Source organism: Crinia signifera, chromosome 5, assembly GCF_055691185.1.
Source record: "Crinia signifera chromosome 5, ASM5569118v1, whole genome shotgun sequence".
Lineage (NCBI taxonomy): Eukaryota > Metazoa > Chordata > Amphibia > Anura > Myobatrachidae > Crinia > Crinia signifera.
Window position 1 is genome coordinate 183,564,611 of NC_139221.1, and position 23,304 is coordinate 183,587,914.

The 23,304-nt window shown below is 45.5% G+C and overlaps 1 long non-coding RNA gene across 1 annotated transcript in view; it reads right to left on the reverse strand.

Annotated features, from left to right (window-relative positions):
* The window catches only part of LOC146079607 (uncharacterized), a 146,421-nt gene that overhangs the window by 66,074 nt on the left and 57,043 nt on the right, over nucleotides 1-23,304 (reverse strand). Inside the window, exon 2 of the long non-coding RNA XR_014474642.1 lies at nucleotides 17,743-17,816. This is a non-coding gene — a long non-coding RNA (uncharacterized LOC146079607). The remainder of the gene's footprint in view (nucleotides 1-17,742; nucleotides 17,817-23,304) is intronic.

Consider the following 23,304-nt stretch of genomic DNA (forward strand, 5'->3'; position numbering starts at 1 on the left):
CCAGGTCCCACTCCACCCTAGTTTCCCCCAGGCCACTGCCCAAGTATCTAATCTCCAAGTCCCAAAATTTCTCCTCTAGCTCCTCACCCCTAGCTCTGGCAGATTTCCTAAGAGAGGCGATCTTAGATATTAGAGTGCCCCTCAGGTACACCTTGAAGGATTCCCAAACCATCGGGGCAGAGGCTGAGCCCATATTATTTTTAAAATATCCCTTCCATAAATTCTGGAGATCTGAGGACTCACCAATCTGAAGCAGCCATGAGGGATGTAATTTCCAATGGGATTGTCCCCTCTGGCACTCCATATCTACAGTTAGCATGAGGGGAGAATGATCCGAGATACCTCTCGCCTTGTAGCAGACATCTAAAATTCTAGATCAGAGCAAGATCAATTCGCGAAAATGAGTGGTGTGACCTAGAGTAACACGCCATGCATCTGAGCCATACTATTTGATCATCTTAAGTACTAGGGAGCACTTGACTTGTCATTTATACCCCGGACATTCCAGGTTAACATAGTGAGGTTGCGTCATCATGGAGGGAAGAACATAACATAGTTATTGTTACCTCGACAATCCCTTCAAGTCATAAGGTGCAGCACCATCACCCGGCCAAAAACTGTTGAATCCCCCGCAAGGCATATTGAGATAAAATGCATGATACACAACATAATACAAAACAAAGAGAAAAAAGGGAAAATAAGAGACATAACTACAAAGATCCCAAAATAACTCACCCGCTCCCTGTATACCTCCCCGAACACTGGCATACATGGATCCCTAACTACCAAATAACAAAGCAGAGTAAAGAGAAAAATCCCTCCCAATTAAACTCTGAGGGCAATTAAGTAATAGCTACCAATACAAGCAATGGAGCCCCCCAGACACACATTAATATAAGTAAAATCCCTAAAGCCCCCCTACCCCCCCCCCCCTTGAGATGGCACATTATAAATACCTTCAACACAGTGGCGTAAGTTCATCCCAGTTGCCCAGGGGCAAGGTCAGTATTGGTGCCCCCCAAATAGCTCATTCAGAAAGGTGTCTGTCTCCAGTAAGGTCATGGGATCTAATACAGGGTGTGACACTTGCAAACATTATGTTACAAGGGGGAGTAAGCCACATTAGCAATATCAACTGCTTTCAATTAACTGATTCAAACTTGGGGAGGGGAGGAGAGGTGCACCCTTGGGAGCAGGAGCCCGGCGGCAGATGACTCCATTGCCTCCCAGAGTTCTGCCTCTGCTTCAACATAGAACACATCTCTCAAATAATACAGATACAGATAAGGGCAATATCAAAGATAAAAAGGCAATGTCCTCAGCAATTAATCTTGAAAGCTATCCCAAACTATTATCAACGGAGAGTAAACATTTTTGTAGTACCTCCCAAACTTTCGTAACCACACTCCCAACATGAACCACACTCCTACATAAGCAACATGAAGAATCAGGCCGGAGCCAGCTGTCTAGCACCGAGTGCAAAGCGATCCAGCCATGCCGCCGCTTCGTGGGGATTACTGAAGAATTTTGCTTCATCATCTGCCACCAGCTGCAGTCTGGCCGGAAACAACATGAAGTATGGGAGGTTCAGATCTCTCAGCCTGCGTTTCAAGGGCACAAACAAAGCCCTTTCCTTTTGTACCTCCATGGCAAAGTCTGAGAATTTAGAGATAGTCACACACTTTCTGGTTAGAGGGCCCCTGGTGCGGTTTAGCCATAGCACTGTATCCTGGTCCTTATAGTGTAAGAACTTCACAAAGAATGTCCTAGGAGGCGCCCCAGGTGGAAGTGGCCAAGTAGGGACCATGTGTGCCCTCTCGACTGCAAACTGAGGGGTGAAGATTCTTTACCATAAGCTGCCAGGAGCCAATCTTCCAGGAACGTTTCAGGTGCAGAGCCCTCTTCCCTCTCTGGTAGACTGACAAATCTCACGTTATTTCTCCTCAAACGGCCCTCCATGTCCATTAACTTGCTCTGAATAGTGGTGACCTGTTGTGTCAGAGTAGATACCGTGCTCTTCAGGGGGTCAATTGCATCTTCAACTGTAGATACACGAGTCTCGACCTCTCCCACTCATTCACGAATGCGGTGCACATCCTGTCGGAGCAGTGACAGATCGAATTGGACTTTTTTGATTTTGTCCGACAGCCTCTTTTCACTGCCAGATATGGCATCTAAAACTTGATGGAAGGATGCAGGCGCAGGTGGTGCATCAGCATTAGGGTCTTTGGGGTCATTTGGATCTCCAGAACTTGGCGAATCATCTGCATTAGATGCAGACTGAGTGTGCACCTCAGAGCCCCTAGCATATTTTGCAAGTTTGGCCACAGGAGTATTGTGATGTTGTTTCACCATAATGGGCGGAGATAGGAATATAAATCCTGCTGTACACCTGCTGGAGAGTTTCCACAGTAGCAAGCAGGATGAGATTAAGTTGCAGTGATATTTGGTGCAGCACAGGGCCTCAAGTAGTATATAGAGTGTGCTGAGTGATAATGAATACATACCATATATACTCCCACACAAGAGATTGATTAATAAAATGGAGAACCTAGGATTGGGTGAAAATATCTGCAGATGGGTAGGGAATTGGCTATGTAATAGAGAACAAAGAGTGGTTGTGAATGGTGCCGTATCAGATATGATACCGGTACTAAGTGGAGTGCCCCAGGGTTCGGTTTTGGGGCCCATTTTGTTTAACATTTTTATTAACGATATTGGGATAGGGTTACTCAGCAATGTATCCATCTTTGCGGACGATACAAAACTTAGCAAAGTCATAAAATCACCAGAAGATGTCACCATGCTTCAAAATGATCTTGCAATTCTAGATGAGTGGGCAAAAAAATGGAAGATGAGGTTCAATGTAGATAAATGTAAGGTTATGCACCTTGGGAGACACAACCAGTGTGCAAGTTACAACCTTAGCGGAGAGGAACTGGGTAATTCCCTACTAGAAAAGGATCTAGGAGTCCAAATAGACAGCAATCTAGGATGTAGTGCCCATTGTAATGTAGCTACAAAAAAGGCCAACAAAATTCTGGCATGTATTAAGAGGGGAATGGAAACTAGGGACTCAAGGGTAATTATGCCACTATATAAAGCGTTGGTGAGACCTCACCTAGAGTACGGAGTACAGTTCTGGGCCCCACACTATAAAAAGGACATCATAGAATTAGAAAAAGTCCAAAGGCGAGCAACAAAGCTTATTAGGGGAATGGAGAATTTAAGCTACGGGGAGAGATTAAGCAATTTGGGACTATTTACATTAGAAAAGAGACGTTTAAGGGGGGACATGCTCAACATGTACAAGTATATCAAGGGCCAATATAAGGAACTGTCACACACCCTATTTTCTACTAGAAAGGAATCTAGGACGCGAGGGCATGAGTATAGATTAGAAGAAAAAAGATTTCATTCAGCTAGTAGAAAGCATTTCTTTACGGTCAGAACAGTCAAACTCTGGAACTCTCTTCCCAGAGAGGTGGTAACAGCTGGCTCATTAAATGCGTTCAAGGCAAAGTTGGACAAACATTTACTGGAGAAAAACATCCATGGGTACAAATAAGAAATATAATTTGTCTGTAAAATACCAGAACCTACCAAATCAGCAATGGATATCTATACCAGGTTGAACTAGATGGACGCAAGTCTTTTTTCAGCCTTACCTACTATGTAACTATATGAGTATAAGACTACTTTTTCAGAACATTTTTCATGCTGAAAAAGCCCCTGGGAGCACTGGGGGGGACAGCATACAAGCGGTGGGCACTGGGGGGGACAGCGTACACAAATGGGGGGGACAGCATACACAAGGGGGCACTGGGGGGACAACAGCGTGCACATGGGGCACTGGGGATGAGGCAGCGTACACACGGGGGGCACTGGGGGGGGCACAGCTTACACGCAGGGGGGGCACAGCTTACACGCGGGGGGGGCACAGCTTACACGCGGGGGGGCACAGCTTACACGCGGGGGGGGCACAGCTTACACGCGGGGGGGCACAGCTTACACGCGGGGGGGGGCACAGCTTACACGCGGGGGGGGGGCACAGCTTACACGCGGGGGGGGGGGCACAGCTTACACGCGGGGGGGGGCACAGCTTACACGCGGGGGGGGGGGGGGCACAGCTTACACGCGGGGGGCACAGCTTACGCGCGGGGGGGGCACAGCTTACGCGCGGGGGGGGCACAGCTTACGCGCGGGGGGGGGGCACAGCTTACGCGCGGGGGGGGGCACAGCTTACGCGGGGGGGGGCACAGCTTACGCGCGGGGGGGGGCACAGCTTACGCGCGGGGGGGGGGCACAGCTTACGCGCGGGGGGGGCACAGCTTACGCGCGGGGGGGGCACAGCTTACGCGCGGGGGGGGCACAGCTTACGCGCGGGGGGGGCACAGCTTACGCGCGGGGGGGGGCACAGCTTACGCGCGGGGGGGGCACAGCTTACGGGGGGGGCACAGCTTACGCGCAGGGGGGGGCACAGCTTACGCGCGGGGGGGCACAGCTTACGCGCGGGGGGGCACAGCTTACACGCGGGGGGGGGGCACAGCTTACACGCGGGGGAGGGGGCACAGCTTACACGCGGGGGAGGGGGCACAGCTTACACGCGGGGGTGGGGGCACAGCTTACACGCGGGGTGGGGGCACAGCTTACACGCGGGGGGGGGGCACAGCTTACACGCGGGGGGGGGGCACAGTTTACACGCGGGGGGGGGGCACAGCTTACACGCGGGGGGGGGGCACAGCTTACACGCGGGGGGGGGGGGGGGCACAGCTTACACGCGGGGGGGGCACAGCTTACACGCGGGGGGGGGGGGCACAGCTTACACGCGGGGGGGGGGCACAGCATACACGCGGGGGGGCACAGCATACACGCGGGGGGGGCACAGCATACACGCGGGGGGGCACAGCATACACGCCGGGGGGCACAGCATACACGCCGGGGGGCACAGCATATACGCCGGGGGGCACAGCATATACGCCGGGGGGCACAGCATACACGCCGGGGGGCACAGCATACACGCGGGGGGCACAGCATACACGCGGGGGGACAATGGGGACAGCGTACACACGGGGGCACTGGGGGGGAGCACAGCGTACACACGGGGGCACTGGGGGGGCACGTTCACACAGGGGCACTGCAGGGGTGGGACAGCGTACACACGGGGGCACTGCAGGGGTGGGACAGCGTACACACGGGGGCACTGTACACACAGACGCACTGGGGGGGCAGCATACACACGGGGGCACTGGGGGGGACAGCGCACACACACGGGGGCACTGGGGGGGGCAGCTCAAACACGGAGGGGGGCACAGCGTACACACGGGGGGGGGGCACAGCAGACACATGGAGGGGGGTCACAGCACACACACGGGGGGGCGCGCACAGCACACACATGGAGGGGGGTCACAGCACACACACGTGGGGGGGGTCACATCACACACACACGGGGGGGTCACAGCACACACACACACATATATATATATATATATATATATATATGTATAAAACTGCCTCATGTCAGCTCTACCTCATGTCAGCACCAACACACAATACCTATTTACCCTCGGGACCTGCGCACTCACAGTCGATTCCCTCACTTTATATCACATGCAGGAACATCCCCACACTCTGTTCCCCCAGTCCCTGCACACACAGTGACACACATTACCTCCTGGTCGAACAACAACCTCAGGAGACAGCAAGGCAGGCATGGAAGAAGCAGTATAGGCTGGACTCAGGCTGCATTAAGTTTGTTCAGGTCAACATAAAGGGGGCGTGGCATAATCATAATCTTGGCCACGCCCCCTAAAAGCCTGATTATTCTGCAGTGCAGCACAGTAATAGCAGGTACTTACTTACTGGAGACTCGGAGGGCACTGTGACATGGCCTGCTGTTAGCCCTGTAGCCCTCCGTCTCCCAGTGCCTGCTGTTGAGGCATGTAACTGACCCACTCGTCTCTCTCTGCTGGAGTCAGGACGGGCGACCCCTGCAGGAGAGTGAGAGAGCAGCAGAGGAGGAGAGCCCTGGGTGTAGTAGCAGCCCGCACATAGCATGTCCCCAGCGCTCACCGGGAGAGGGGGGGTGCTCGGCAATTACAGCGGCTCTCACCCGGGTGCCCTGCCATATAACAGCATTAGATGGGGCGCTGCACAGTATTGTGATGCTCCTTATGCCCGGGGCACTGATGGGAGGTGCATCTTGCTGCAAGCTCAGGGTGCCCAAATGGCTGCAAACTCTTTTTCCTGGTGGCTGTATATATGTCTCTGTCACAGTGTGCTAGTAAGCTAGCTCCCACCAGCAGGGCACAGAGACTTGTCTGCCCACATGTCAACACACCCCGCTCCGCTGGCTGCTGCACAGACCACTTTTGAATTTCCCGGCAGTGCAGTGAATAAATTAAATGATGTCAGCTTGGTTACAGCCGCCTGACACAGTGGTAGCACGGACCTTAAACTCTGTAATTAAAGCAATGTCAGGGCTAATAATCACTCAGCACCCATCCCCATCCCCACACCCACCCACATTTATAACTTAAACACAGCTATTTCCACTTACAGACGAGAATTTCAGTTTGCGAGCAGGAGTCGGCCATCTTGGTACACCCAAGTGAAGCCACTGTGAGTACACCCCCTGCTGTGGCGGGACTGCGGCTGCGCAACAAGTTGAGCTCTCCTATCTTTATAATGGGGGACATTTCACTAAATTATAAAAAAAAACTGCACCTATCTGAAAATCCTCAACCCCAAAAGGCACTCCACTGGGACAATATCTACCTAATAAAACAAACCCCAAGTCTCAATTGTTCCCCTACCCCGAGTTATGCCTTCCCAAAAAAAACCTCATAGACTAACATGGGTGACAAAGGACTGCCGCTTCCGGCTCATGTCTGGAGCAGCCTGAACGGCACAGCTCCGTTACCGTACCCGCATAATTTTGCAATTAGGGTCGACACACAGCCTCCCGCCCACCAGCTGACCTTACCCGCAGTCTCAGGGATAAAATGGATACATCTCTAGGTCCGGGGACATCAAAGAAGCCCCAGCAACAGAGAGCAGAGAAACGCAGGGCTGAAACCAACATGGTGCCGGAGCTGGACTCGGCGCCCCCCTCCCCAGCGGACAGATACAGTGAAGGTAATCTGCTGCACCAAGATACCCTGCTAAATAGAGACCCAGCGTCCCCTGCAATATATAAGGATATTATAGACACAATACAGGCTGCTATGGCTCCCTTACTGAATAAAGCTGTTGCTGAAATAACACAACAGCTACAGCTTCTCAATGTCAGAGTCACTGACACTGAAAATAGAATGGGAGCACTCCATCATGATATGCACTTAGCCCAGAGAGACATCATCAAGCTGCAGAAAGAATACCATCAGCTATGGGATAAGCTTGATGACATTGAGAACAGGTCGAGAAGACACAATATTAGACTTGTGGGTCTCCCGGAGACCATCAAAGGTCCAGCACTCGCAGCATTTGTTTCTACAACACTACCGCAGTTATTAAATATACAAGCGGAATGTAAGGATCTTGTGGTAGAGAGAGCGCACAGAGTGGGACCCTCTCCCAGACAGAACGACTCCCGCCCCAGGGTGGTTCTTTTTCGCTGTATGAATTACCTGCACAAGATGGCAATCTGGAAGGCGTCCCGTAAAATACCTAACCTCACATGGGAGGGGAAAACCCTACGCCTTTTTCAAGATTACTCTGTGGAGCTATCACGCATGAGAAGGGCATTTTCTCCTATCTGCTCCAAGTTGGTAACAGACAAACGCAAATTTGCGTTGCTCTACCCTGCACGCTTACGTATTTTCACTGATGATTCACACCTGGATTTCGCTACACCTGGAGACGCGGAGGAATTCCTGAGGGAACAAAATTCTGGAACACCAGCAGACATCTCAGATCATCAGCCATGATCTCAAATATTACCCTTCCATGTCCGCAAGACCCGAAATAATTTTTGTTCATCACACTCGCCAAGATGTCAGCTCTGACCCCCAAACTCCCAATATACCAAGCACCACCACCTGAGGATTTTTCATAACGAAATCCCCTATATATGGGAACTAAAGTGACACTGACTATATCTCTTCTCTCCATGCCTAAGATTGATAAAAAAAAAAAAAAAAACTCAGATTATTACTCCTTCTGTTAATATTACTTCATATTTCTCTATTTCTGTTCCTAGTAATTATTATTGTCTATACTTCCATTAAGACCTCCATCCAATCCCATCTAGAATTACTATATAAATGTTTAATGGTCACTCCTATCTACCCCCCTAGGGTTACGGTTCAAAGATTATGTACCGGTTTAGTTACGAAATGTTGTGCCACAATAACTGGCACGTTACTAATTTACATTTTTTTATCAGCATTGTGCGGAATGTCGTTTTCTCCGTAATAATATATAGTATGTTATACATACCCTTTTCATGTGATTGTCAGTCCCCCTTGTCAGGCCATTGTTTGTCTCCCCTTCCCCAATTCCCCTCTTGTTTTCCTAGCTCAACCCAAAGCAACAGATTGAAGTCGTCACATCCTGTTTTCGGTGGACTTAGATTAACCCATCATGACTAATCTGAAGATTGGAACCCTAAACGTGGGCGGCTTCCATTCCCCCATCAAACGGCGCAAGGTACTGCTCTATCTCCAGAGGCAAAACTTAGATTTGATATGCTTGCAAGAAACACACCTCCTCCCCCCAGAAGTCCTTAAATTGCAGATGTACAATTGGAGGCTGATAGCCTCAGCCTCGGCCCCTTACTCTAGTAAATCTAGGGGAATAGTTATTTTAGCTTCAAAATCACTCCCTATAGAAATTATCTCAGCACAACCAGACCCAGAAGGACGATTCCTCCTGACCTCCTTAAAAATTCACAATGCTGGATATGTGGTATGTACCATATATGCACCCAACAAATATTCAAAACAATTTGTCAAAACAATTATAGGATTACTCACTCCACACTTGGACTCCCACATCATACTTTGTGGTGATTTTAATATGACCGCCCATCCCACGCTTGACAGATCCTCCAGAACCCGCACGCAGAGACATAACCCCAAACTAGGCATTTCATATATTCTCCAAGCACTACATTTAGTTGACACCTGGAGAGCCCTTCACCCTACCCAGAGGGAATATACATGTCTATCCGCAGCACACCATACTTTCTCGTGCATCGACTACATATGTACTTCTCTTTCCATCTTCCCCCAAATTAGAGACTCTGATATACACCCTATTATAGTGTCGGACCATGCGTTGTCCCACATTGTAATACAGACCTCAAAAGAATTATCCCCATACAGATCATGGAGATTTCCTGCCCACCTAGCCCAAAACTCCACATTTCAAAATAAACTACAATCAACGTGGGATGATTTCCACTCCCATAACAGCTCTACATTAGCTACCAATCCCGCCCTATATTGGATGACAGCAAAGTCGGTCCTAAGAGGCTTTATCCTATCTCATGAAAAACAACAGAAGAGAGCCACATATTCATTATATATTCAGCAACAGACTACTTTAACTGAAGCCTACTCCGCATATACGACACAATCCTCCACCACAAACAGAACTAATTATCTACAAGCTAAGGCCATATTCGATGCTACCCTACAGAATATGTCAGATAAACATCAATTTATCTCAAATTACCGCTATTATAAATATGGAAATAAGACTAGCAAGCTACTAACTAATGTTCTGAACTCCACCCGCCCTGCTATGGCTGTAAATCATCTCTGTCTCCCATCCGGCTCCCTTACCACTTCTAATGCTCAAATATCCCAAGCCATGTCAGACTACTACACCTTGATTTACTCAGAACCCACACCAGTTCCCCCCCCCCCCAGATAACAATACTCAAGCCACAGACATTGATCACCCAACCCAAGACTGGTCTTCTCTGCAATATACGCAACTCCCACCACAACTCAGCTCTCAACTCACAGCACCCATATCCCTAGATGAAGTCATCAAAGCCATCAAATCCCTAAAATCCGCCAAAGCACCTGGTCCAGACGGTTTCTCTGGAGATTTCTACAAAATGTACCCAGACAGAATAGCCCCCATCTTAGTTTCACTTTTTAACTCCATACTAGCCAACAACACAATCCCGCCCCATTTTAACTCCGCCATAATAAAGGTCCTCCCAAAACCAGGGAGAGATCTAACAAAACCAGGCTCATACCGCCCCATTTCCCTTCTTAACTGTGACTATAAACTACTCACCAAAATCCTGGCTGACAGACTAAATCCCGCACTTCCTTCTATCATACATAAAGACCAGACAGGCTTCATTAAAGGTCGCCAGTCTACATGCAACATCCGTAAACTACTAGCTGCCACCCAATCCCATTTCTCAAATGTTCCATCAGACTCCCCTAATCTACTCCTGGCCATAGATGCAGAAAAGGCCTTCGATTTAGTTTCCTGGCAACATCTCTATCATACTATGACTCAATTTGGCTTTCCCCAAAAATTTATCTCATTCCTAAAAACCTTGTATACGAACCCCACATCACAGATAGCTTGTAATGGCTTTTTATCACCTCCTTTTCCTATACAAAGAGGTACTAGGCAGGGATGCCCCCTCTCTCCTCTATTATTTGCCATTGCAATAGAACCTTTAGCCATGGCCCTCAGAGCATCCCCAGACTTTACAGGAATTAGAGTAGGGCGAGTGGAGCTCAAATTAACATTATTTGCTGATGACATGATTCTACTGATATCTAACCCTTTATCTTCCATCCCACATATCCTAAGAATAATCAACTCATTCGGTTCTATCTCAGGATACAAAATTAATATAGATAAAACAGAGATACTCCCACTCTCATCTCCTTCACAGTCATTTTCTACCCATCAGCTAATTTCCAAGTTTAAAATTCAAACAACATACATCAAATATCTAGGAGTCTTAATTACCAGTGACCCTCTCAAACTATACAGGACTAATTTGCCACCCTTACTATCCAAAATAGAATCTCAGTTAGAAAATTGGACCAAACTTCCGCTGTCATTATTAGGTAGATCAGCAGTATTAAAAAGTGTGGTCTTCCCAAAAATCTATTATATATTTCAAATGCTTCCTATTATTGTATCTAAACAAGACGTATTACGTATCAACACACTAATGAACAAATTCCTCTGGAACAGTAAAAAACCGAGTATGTCCATTTCCAAACTAACGAGACCCAAAATTGATGGAGGTCTGGGACTCCCAGATTTTCAACTTTACTCCTGGGCTTCTCATTTCCGGATCATATCTGATTGGTTAATGGACAACTCAACTTTTACGAACCCTACAGTAGAAAAAGAGATATTTCACCCCTTCTCTCCTAGTGCTCTTATTCACTCACATATAAAAACGATCCCCTCACACATTCTCAATCATATATTATTTAAGGGCACATACAACTCTTGGATCCAAATAAATAAAACTCTTGACAGGAAACCACATATCACACAATATATACCTATCTGGGGCAACCCTCAATTCCCTCCCTCGCTGACTAATTGTCAGCACCGGGGTTTCTTGTGTTCCCGGCTGTGACCGTGGTGGACCAGTGGAGGGCGCTGGGTAGCAGGACGAAGGAGGTTGGAGGTAGTCGTAACTCATGCACGGAGGATGGGGGAAGACGACCTGCCGGGGACACAGAGGATTGGCTGAGACCTAAAGCAGAGGCGCGGGGTCTAAGCCGACAGTGGTATCACCAGGGACCCCCGCAAGGGGATATGGACTTCGCTGCAACTGCCGACCAGGTCGCGGCCCTCTGCCCAGGTTCCCCTGTGGCTTTGGCAGGGTTTGAAACACAAGAGTCTTTTGAGGGGTACTTAAACCATCGATGGTGATCGATGGCACTGAATGCTATACAGCAACACGGAGGACACTGAGGAATGTGAATAGCAGGGAGTACACAGTATTGGAGAGCTGAGTACCGTGAGATGCGGCCTGGAAGCCGGGGATGACACGAGGGTACCACAGGAAGACGCTGGAGACACTGAGGATCGCTGGAGCGGCTAGGGAGCCGATACTGGAGATCACTGGGGATCACTGGAGCGGCCTGGGAGCCGATACTGGAGATCGCTGGAGCGGCCTGGAAGCCGACACTGGGGATCACTGGGGATCACTGGGGCGGCCTGGGAGCCGAGAGGTGACGACCTGGGAGTCGTCAGTACACAATGTAGATAACTAGGAAAGTGTAACAGGGTCTCTGGAGGTACTTTTGTATATAGTCGACACAGGATGTCGGCAACAAGTGTATATGCGACAATACTTGAATGCAGCAACTGGTGGACGTCAGGGATGTAATAGTCTCTATGGAGCACAATAACAGTGAGCCAACCCAGGTGTTGACGGGGACTGTCGACAGGATCAGGACAAGATGGTGAAATCACTGATATTGGTAACTGGCTTAAGAGCCAGAGAGGTGCTCAGCGAGACACCTGATACTCGACCGCAGGGATGGTATTAGCAGGAGTCTCTGGAGATGAAAGGAACCAGGTAAGTAGCAGCAGGACACTTGGAGATGGTATCGCTGGAGACTGGATAGCCAGGAGCCTTAGAACTCTCTGTCTCTGGGGTAACCACACAGGAAGCAGAATGAACATTTGTTCAAGGCAAGGAGGACTCTGGGAAGCTGGCTTATATTCCTCCAGGTGATTGCTTGATTTTCTGCAGCTTGCAGCAGCAGACAGAACCAGGAAGTATGCCTTGAGTTACCTGGGATCATGTGACTGGTGCTGAACTCAGGGAGCTTCACAGGAGTTCTAATCACTGAAAATGCAGAGCAGCTGCAACAGCAGCAGCTAGGAAACAAACAGGCATAGAAACCTCAGGAAATAACTGTGAACCAAGTCAGGTTCATGACACTAATAACACGTTTCTAATATGGAAATGCAAAGGTCTGGACTTAGCAACCAAGTTGTTTGACCCAGGGGGCACTATACATTCTTTCGATACTCTAAAACGAAAATACAACCTTCCGAATTCAAACTTTTACATGTACCTACAGGCCAGACATTTTATAACACCTATCATCCCTGATATAATCTCTTTTGTAGAACCTGACCCTCTACTACCTCTAAGTACCACCAAATTTAAAACAGCTCTTATAATAAACATTCTATTGGAACATAAAAAACAGCTTCCGACATCTCCTCTTACAACACACTGGAGCACTGACCTATCGACAGAGATAGACATGAAATCTCTAATTGGTCACTTTACTAACACAATGAGTATACTTCAGTCTTCCTACCTCCAAGAGGTTCATTTCAAAACAATACACAGGTTATACATAGACCCTGCCCAGAGTTAATACATGTCTCCTGAAGCTAACGGGGAGTGTGTCAAGTGTGGGATGGCGAACGCAAAATTCTTCCATTGTTTCTGGTCATGTAGGAAAATTCTGAAATTCTGGAGAAAGGTTGTGCAATACATTAATGCCTTATTCTCAACATCAGTTACCATAGACCCACTCGCATGTCTATGTCTTAATTTCCGAAATTGGCCCTCTCTCTCCTATCCTAGTAGTAACCTCCCCTTCCTTACAGTTATACTTACTTTGTCTAAGAAACTAATACTGATCCACTGGATCAAACAATCAACACCCACCATACGTGAATTAAAAGATAAACTCCTTCAACTTCTTCTATTTGATATTAGAGCAATTAAATTTAGCCCCTCACCTTCTCAGAAAAAATTTCACCAAAAATGGAACTTATTCATAAACTCACTAGATCCAGAATTAGTGAAATCAGCCAATATCCCGATCCCTAATGACAAATGATCTATTTATAGAGGATTTGTGGGGTACGGAGGTGGGTGAGTTCTCTATGCCTCTGGGGATGAGAGTAGTGACCCTCATAAACAAATCTTTCCTATGTGAAGCAATCCCGAAGCCCTCATGTTGATATTATTGACAGACCTCCTACTGAGCTCCCTACATAATAGTTCAGATACCCACTAAGATCTGGTTCCTGAAGCCCCTGGACGACAACCAACATCTTTCTTGTATCCGAAATAACCCTTCTCCTTCCCACCTCCCCCTCATGTTCTCTTGTCTTGTCTTCCCCCCCCCCACACCTCAGTACAACAGTACTCATGCCGAAAATTCCCCCTTGTTTGACTTTAGTAATTTATATATTGTTAAATGAAAGAACGAGAATATTATACTTTTTCATAGATGTTGTATGAAAATTTTCTTCTACTCATTACTCCCTAAATATAACTCAAGGTGGACCTAATATTCAATATACTTTAAGTCTATTCATGTTAAGACAATTTGTTATCGTGTATGTTTATATACATATTCCTTATTTTATGCAAAAAACTCAATAAAAACTATTGAAAAACATGGGTGACAAAGTGTCATTTCTGAAGTGTCAGAAAAAAACTGGCAGTTGGAAGTTTAGATCGCTCCCAATTGGTCATTTTTTAATATTTCGCCCTGAAATTTGGCACGCAGCACCGGTTGACGATTCTACACGTACATGCCAAATTTCAGCTCAGTACGCCCAGTCACTTTTGAGGTGCAGTCCCTCAAACACCATGCCCCCATCCGAAAAGTTCCCTATGGGAAAAATCCGTTCGTTCGATTCAGCCTTAATATAAGGGCACTACCGTGCCCTTATAATATATATATATATATATATATATATATATATATTTTTTTTTTTAATGCCATCCATGTGGACTCCTATTGGGAATGGTAAAGTGTACCAGGTGCTACTAATTGGGGGTCCAATTTCATGACCTTTTCATGTGTTGACTTTTTCGCATATCAACTTTTTGCTTGTGTCAAACTTTTTCCTGTGTTGACCTTCTGCAGTCAACATAGACACTATCAACCTGCTATACTGCACCTATATCTGAGAAATAGATTTTTTTTTTAAATGTATACATAATTAAACTTTTATTAAACTTCAGATTAGACAAGGATGGGGGGAAAGAAGAATTACACCACATACTGTATGTATGAATTGAGAAATATAGGGATTTCTATTACATATGTTGTGTTATAAGTGTCTTTGAATAGTATGTGAAATCTAAGTTTTGATGGGTTAGATGTAGATTTGGTCTGAATTAAGGCCCCTATGGCATATGGAGAAAAAATTGCCTGATCTAGTGAGTTGTCATTATATACAGATTTATTCAGAATCCAGTCACTTATATACCTGAAGAATACTAATACTGAAGGGATATGTTTTCAAGTCAGGATAACCTAGACCTCCTTCAGATTTAGGGGTTTTAAGTTTTGTTCTAGCAATCCTAGGATGTTTGTTTTGCCATATGAATTTGGAAAAAAAGGGCAGGGCCGGCAACAGAAATCTTGGGGCCCTGTACAATTATATTTCTGGGGCCCCCCACCTAATCCCAAATCCACACAATGCTCTTCTGCATGAGCCTTAACCTTTCGCTGCTCCAGATCCTGCTTTCAGGTACGGACTTCTCTCGTTCTCAGTCCTGCTGGCTTGGCTCCTGGCTGCTGCTTCCTGCTGGCTCCAGCTGCTGCTGGCCTGTCACTTTCACAAAAGAATGCTGAGTGCTACGAGCAGGCAGGGCAGATCTTTCGCAGAGTGCGGAACAGACGACCAGCGCAGTAAAAGTACAGGAGCTAGAAACTGAGGCAACAGCACCAGCGGTGGGTAAGGCTGTGCGCCTGCGGCACCAGGCCATGCGCACACACAGAGTAGATGGCTCTGAGCACCAAGTGGCAGGGTGCACACACAGTAGACGACAGTGGCACACAGTGAGTCAGTCAGACTCAGCCAAAAACAGATGGTGCACAGTAGACTGCCAACCCACAAGGGTCACTGACAGATCAGCTAGTACAGGCAGTGGCCATGCCCAGGCATGGAAGCTCTGGGGCCCTTCATATCTCTGGGGCCCGTCACACTTGTCCCCCTTGACCCCCGTGTCGCCTGCCCTGAAAAAGGGAGTCCAGTCTATTTATATCTGTTTTATGTAGAGCTATCGGTAGCATCTGCATGCAACAGAATATTTTTGGGAATATAATAGATTTTATTATTGCTTATCTGCCTAGTAATAAAAGTGGAAATTTTTCCAAGATCTAATCTAGCACCACCGAGGATACTTCATTAAAATCATCTCCTAAAACAGTATTAGTATCTAAATATGAAGTAAACATAGTAATAATTCTACAAAATAATATTTTAGAAAAGACATTGGGAGCGTAAACATTGCATAATTTATATCTAAATGAATAAATTGAATAAATTGAAATATTGTCCCTCCATGTCTGAATGAGAAGTATGGACAGAGGTAGGAATATGTTTCTGAGTCAATATTGACTTAAATTTAAAGAATTAAAGGAAGCCAATGCCAGCACCAACCACGGTGTTTAATTTAAGTATTTCAGGGGGTGTCAGGTGAGACTCCTGTAGAAACACTACATCTGCACATAATTTATACCCCTTTTACAGAAAAAACCCTGGTCGGACCCTGGTCTTTGAATTCTGGAGTTTCCAGGATCTGACCCTGATTTATACCCCATTTACAACGCAACTTCGACCTGGGTCGGACCTGGGTCTGCACCATTTACACTGAACCAGGGTCAACCCTGCATTTTCGTGTGGATGTCATTAAAAATGCTTGCTCATTGCCAAGGGGGGTGAAATTGCTTGTTGCCGGATGGGTTGCTCATTGCAAGGGGGGTGAAGTTGGCCATTGCCAAGAGGCAGGGCCATCTTAAGAGCATTAGGACCCCTGGGCAAAGCAGTGCAGTGGGGTATATATATATATATATATATATATATATATATATATATATATATATATATATATATATATAGCCATTCATCGTCTGCCTTGTGTGACTTCTCTTCCCGTGTGCTGCTGCGGCTGCTTCGGCAGCGTGAGTATGTATACTTGACTGACAACAGTCTACAGCTGGCACCGGGCTCCTATGACATTTGTTGTGCATGTGCTTAGCCCTCTGGACATTATATATATATATATATATATATATATATATATATATATATATATAGATATATATATAGATATATAGATATATCTCACATGCAAGTATTATTTACAATTTACTAAAAAATAAAAGCTCACATACACTTAAGTTTCAGGACACGAATATGATGATCACATCACCAGCAACAATCAGGCTTCTCAGCAAGGCGGTAGCAAGATCTTTCCACAGCTTGTAAGTTAGACCGGCTAGATTTCCCGCGTCACTGCCAACAAACCCTCAACGCGCTTCGTCATGTCAGGACTTCGTCAGGACCTGGGTAGAGGACCCGTGTAAATGGACACGGCTTGACCCCATTTACACCGCCGCAGATCCGGGTCTAACCGGCCTCTGACCCGGATTTTTCAGCGGTGTAAAGGGGGTATAACTTATTTGCTATCTGTGAAATAATAAGAGAAAAATGTAATGCATAAAGTTTGGATAGGTTAGCACAAATTTGGATCCCTAAATATTTAAAGTGAGAAAGGGTACAAGCAAATGGGATATTGAAAGGTTTTAGAGAATTTGGATCTGACTTCCCAAGAATAATATTAATGATTTTGTCAGATTTACTTTATAACCTGAAAGTTTTCCTAATGAGTCAATAAGATTTCATAAAGCCGGTAAGGAGTAAGTGTGGTTAGAAATAAATATTAAGGTATTGTCCACAAATAATGCAATTTTTAATTGGTCCAATTTTGATACCTTGTATAAGAGGATAAGTTCTTACCTTGTTATCAAGTGGTTCTATAGCAATTGCAAATAAGAGGGGTGATAAGCGACACCCTTGTAAAGTTCTTCTGCCTAGTTGAAAAGGGGATGAAAGCAGGCCTTTACACACTATTCAAAATTTAGGGCAGGAGTATAAAATGTGAATTCAATTAGTATATTGGCCCTTATTCTGGTTGGTGCGGTAATATCCGTTCGTGCCGCCGATGTTTTGTGTCTGCGCATGTGCAGAGGCGTCTCTGCGCATGTGCGAGCGGGACGCACGGCCACAATCCGCATGAAATGTGTACACTACGACCAGGGGGTGGAGAGGGGTGTGAAGGGCTGTTTGGGCTCATTACCATATGTTTACACCCCGCGTTTCATGGGCGTTCCCATGCAAACGCTGGGCGTATGTATGGTAATGCGGCCGTGACGCACTGCTGGCGAACCCCATAATATCCGTGTGGACCACAAAGTCCTTGATATTGTGGCCCCGAGTATAACACGACAGGGGTCTAGATGACTTGAAACAAGGTAAAGCCAATGATTTAGTGGCTCTCTGTACAACAGGGCTACTGGTTGTAAATTGTTGTTTCCATGGGAGGACGGCCTCCCCAGATTTTGGTTTACTGGACAGTAGTGTGTCCCTAGGCATAGAAAGTACTTCCCGTTGTGTGTTCCTGAGATGATTTAGCTGATATCCCCTATGATGAAATTTGTCCACTATCATGTCGGTACTGTTGATTGCTGCCTCCGTTGTGCTTGAAATTCTTGCTGCTCTCATTAACTGGGATTTCGGTAGTCCACGCTTCAAAGGTTTATGGTGATGACTGAAGGCCAACAAAAGAGTGTTCCGATCATTGGACTTGGTATATACCCCAGTTTCAATCCTGTTGTCATGTATGCTCACCAATACGTCCAGAAAGTTAATACTTTTAGTTTGAATGTTGACAGTGTATTTTATTGGGGAGTCACTCGAGTTGATAGCTGCAACATGTTCCTCATGAATATGTGTGGGGCCAGTCCATAAAATAAACACGTCTAAATTGTCTAAATTGTAGATGATGTAGGAATTTCTCACGTTCTTCGCTAAACATGAAAATATTGGCGAAACTGGGTGCCACTGGGCTCCCCATTGCACACCCACTTAGTTGTTGGAAAAATTTCCCATCGTATAGGAAATAGTTGCGTTCCAATGTTAGGAGCAACAGTTGTAGAAACAGTGGATGGTCCAGGTCCTGAATATCATTATCACGGAGGAAACATGCTACCTCAGCCACCCCTGCCCGTTGGGGGATGGACTTGTACAGACTGCACACAACCATGGTAACCAGTACCGTATCAGGGGGAATGGTGTCCATTTGATGTAATAATGTTAGGAAAGCTGTGGTGTCCTTAATGAATGTAGACTGAACCTGGACATGTGGTTGGAGAATGGTATCCAACAATTTCGAGACAGGTTGATATAATGATTGATTGGCAGTGATGATGGGTCTTCCGGGAGGTTTATTGATGTTTTTGTGTACTTTGGGAACTGTGTAGATGAGAGGTACCACCGGGTGTGGCTGAAGAAGAGCCGCTGCCAGTGTGGGTTCCAATTGTCCAGTAGCCACTGCTTCATGAAGAAGAAGATCCAATTCAATTTTATATTGTTTAGTGGGATCTTTAGAGAGTTGGGCGTATATATTGGCATCTGATAATTGGAGTTCCAGTTCCCTTTTATAGTCGGCCAAGTCCTGAATGACTATGTTTGTAGCTGGATAACTGTGTTAAGGCATCCCTTTCTTGACGAGACATGTTGTGGTAGATAGTGGGGGCTGCTCCATTATACTTAACCACTGCTGCGTCTAGCGGACGGGAGAATATGGGTATGGACTAATTGGTGGAACTGGGATCAAAAGTGGACGTTGAGTGAGATCTAATGAATTTTTGTATGCTGGAAATGGGTTCGCTGCTCGCTTGGTGCTGGATATGTTCTTTTAATCTCAGATTTCTTTCAAATCTGTATTTAGCAATTTGCCACTGGAAATCATTTTGTTTGTTAGTGGGGATGAATGATAACCCCTTGTTCAAAACTGACATCTCTGCCGAGGTCAGGACATGGCTGGAAAGGTTATAAATCAATTCAACGCCAGGGCTCTCAGCTCTCGGCATCCGCGAGTTCTGGCCACCCCGGTGGGTGGTCGTCCTATGCCTCTTCCTCGTTTGGGGGCTGCCAATGTCTCCCCTAAAGGGACCTCTGATCTCTGAGAGGGTTCATCCGAATCCCTCAGTCTGAAATCGCTGTCAGAATTGGACGTGGGTGCCTCCCTTGTGCGGTTTTCTCTGCGTCGGCGATAAGCATAGGTACCGTTGCCATATTGTTGAGGCTGTGGTTCCCCTCCCATCAGCCAGTAGTACACTCTATTTTCCTCATAGTCACGCGTCACAGTCGTAAACTTATTGGTCTTAAACTTAAGTAGATCTTGTCTGTATTTGTTGATTTTTTGGTCCAACGTCGTTACTCACTCAGGATTCGTAGTACGTATAGTAGGGATATCAAACAGGGTTTCCAAAGTGGAAATTTTATCTTTTACCAGCTTCAGTTCCCGGGACGATTCTTCAATAACCAGCAAGATAAAATCATTACTACATTTATTAAGTATTCCTACCCAATTGGTACAAAAGTCCAGGTTGAAACGTCCTATAGTGGGTAAATTACGGATTCTAAATCCTCTGGGAATCATTTGTTGTCGATAATACTTACATAGTGATGATCCATGTAGCATGTAGTCTATCTCTCTCTTTTTGAGTCGAAGGAATTGATGAGCAATGTCCTCCAACTAAGTCTCTGGTGTCAATTCGTCTTCAGTGGAGTCGAATAAAATGCTTTGGGCCTGCATATCGTAGTCTATCTCTCTCTTTTGGAGTTGAAAGAAATTATGAGCAAGCGTGGGCTACCGAAATCCCAGTTAATGAGAGCAGCAAGAATTTCAAGCACAACGGAGGCAGCAATCAACAGTACCGACATGATAGTGGACAAATTTCATCATAGGGGAAATCAGCTAAATCATCTCAGGAACATACAATGGGAAGTACTTTCTATGCCTAGGGACACACTGCTGTCCAGTAAACCGAAATCTGGGGAAGCCGTCCTCCCATGGAAACAACAATTTACAACCAGTAGCCCTGTTGTACAGAGAGCCACTAAATCATTGGCTTTACCTTGTTTCAAGTCATCTAGACCCCTGTCGTGTTATACTTGGGGCCACAATATCAAGGACTTTGTGGTCCACACGGATATTATGGGGTTCGCCAGCAGTGCCCCCCTACCAACTTCCGCCAGAGACAACCAGGGTGCTACAAGTGTCTTAAATGCACCACATGTATGAACTTAGTGGTTTGCAGGACATTCAAGCACCCTCATAATGAGCAACTGTTCCCAATTAAACATGTTTTATCATGTTTGTCCACTCATGTAATTTATATGTGTTTTGCCCCTGTCTGCTTCATTATGTAGGCAAAACAGTTAGAACGGTCTGTGAACGCATGGCACTCCATAGATCTGCCATTAACAGTGCCCTCTTGTCAAGGAAATCTGACCAACCGGTAGCCCGCCACTGGCTGGAGATGAACCATTCCATCTCTGACATCAGATTTATCATCATTGATCCTATTCCTGCGGCAATCCACGGTGGGGATAGAGCTGGACAGTTGCTGAGATTGGAATAAAATCTCGGTTTGGAATACGATATTTCAACTGTAGTTCCGAAAACAACAGTATATTTTTCCCACCAGGGTCAAAGACATCTCTTATGGCTGCAATATCTCGATCCCTCCATTCAAGAAATGTTGTTTTCGAGGCCTGGGAGGAAGCATGGGTTGCCCCACAGTGTATTGTGTATGGATGACTCAGGTTTTCTACTTATTTTTTCATGGGAAGAACATCAAGCTAAATATGTATGCCAAATAAAATGTTACTTTTAACTTCTAAAGGGAGTTTATGTTGGGGTGTATGTAGGAGCGCAGCGGGCGAATTTGTAATTTGTAAATGTAGATCTGCCCCATAACCAGTCCGTAATATAACGGAACATTGTTGCTCTGCTAAATTGGATAGGGTTAGGGATGCCCAAACCTCCCTCCTCCCTGAGCAGCCAAAGGCTTTCGAAAGGAATTCTTGATCTCTTACCTGCCCATAATTTTTTTAAAACATCTCATTATACGTTGGGCATCTCTTCTAAGAAAGGTAAGGTTATTAATACCGTATATATACTCGAATATAAGTCGACCCGATTATAAGCCGAGGAACCTAATTTTACAAAAAAAAACCTGGGAAAACTTAGTGACTCAAGTGGGACCGTCACTCGAGCATAAGCCGATGGGGGCTTTTTCAGCATAAAAAATGTTCTGAAAAAGTAGGCTTATACTCGAGTATATATGGTAAATATGAAAGCTTAGGGAAGGCAACTCCCCTAATCACTTCAGCTCTGCCCAGAAGGGAGAGAGGAAGAGAAAACAGTCACTAAGCAACTTTTCTATTTTCAAAATTATTAGTTCCGAAATTTAATAAATATAGATTTGATAGAGAAGATGGAATGTGTATGCCAAAATATTTAAAACTAGAATTAGCTATGGGAAAATGTGCTAGAATTGGGTGGTTCAAAAAAAAACAGAGGCCTCTCCTGTCAATACTAAAAGTTCTGATTTTGCTAAATTAATTTTATATTCCGAAAATGAACCAAATGATTCTATTTGAGTAATTATTTCAGGGATAGATATTAAGGGTTTAGAAATAAATAAAAGCATGCCATCCGCATACAGTGAAAGCTTAACCGAAATATTGTTAATTGTGATACCATAAAAGTTCTCTAAATTACGCAGAGAAACCACAAGAGGTTCCAGTGCAAGTGCAAAAAGCAAGGGGGATAAAGGGCACCCCTGATGTGTGCCTGAGCTAATAAGGAAAGGAGATGAGAGGAAATCATTTCCTAGTACTTGTGTGAGGGAGCTTGATATATTGGAGAGATTAAGTCTACAAAATTCTCTGGCGCTCCGAATCTTCGCAAAGTCTCCCAAAGATGATCCCAAATAATAAGATCAAAAGCCTTTTCTGCATCTATTGACAATAATACGTTTGTTTCGGATGCGTCAGAGGACTGCAGACTCTGTATTACAGCTAGTACTTTCTGAATATTACTGACTGCTTATCGACCTTTAATGAAACCAATTTGGTCTTTATGTATAATACTGGGTACTATAACTGACAATCTCTCTGCGATGATTTTATTAAACAATTTATAATCAATATTTAATAGGGAAATAGGACAGAAAGAACTAGAAAGTTCAGGGTTTCGTCCAGATTTGGGAATAACCGTAATTACCGCAGTGAAATATTTTGGAAGTGGTTCTCCCTTTAAAATGGAATTAAATACATTTGACAGGGGCTAACAGATTTTAGTGGAAAGGATTTTATAATACTCATTCGAGAAGACACCTGGGCCTGGTGCTTTTCCTGTTTTTAGTCCTGCTATTGCTTTTGAAACTTAATTTACTGATATTGGGGTTACATAGTTACATAGTAGGTAAGGCTAAAAAAAGACTT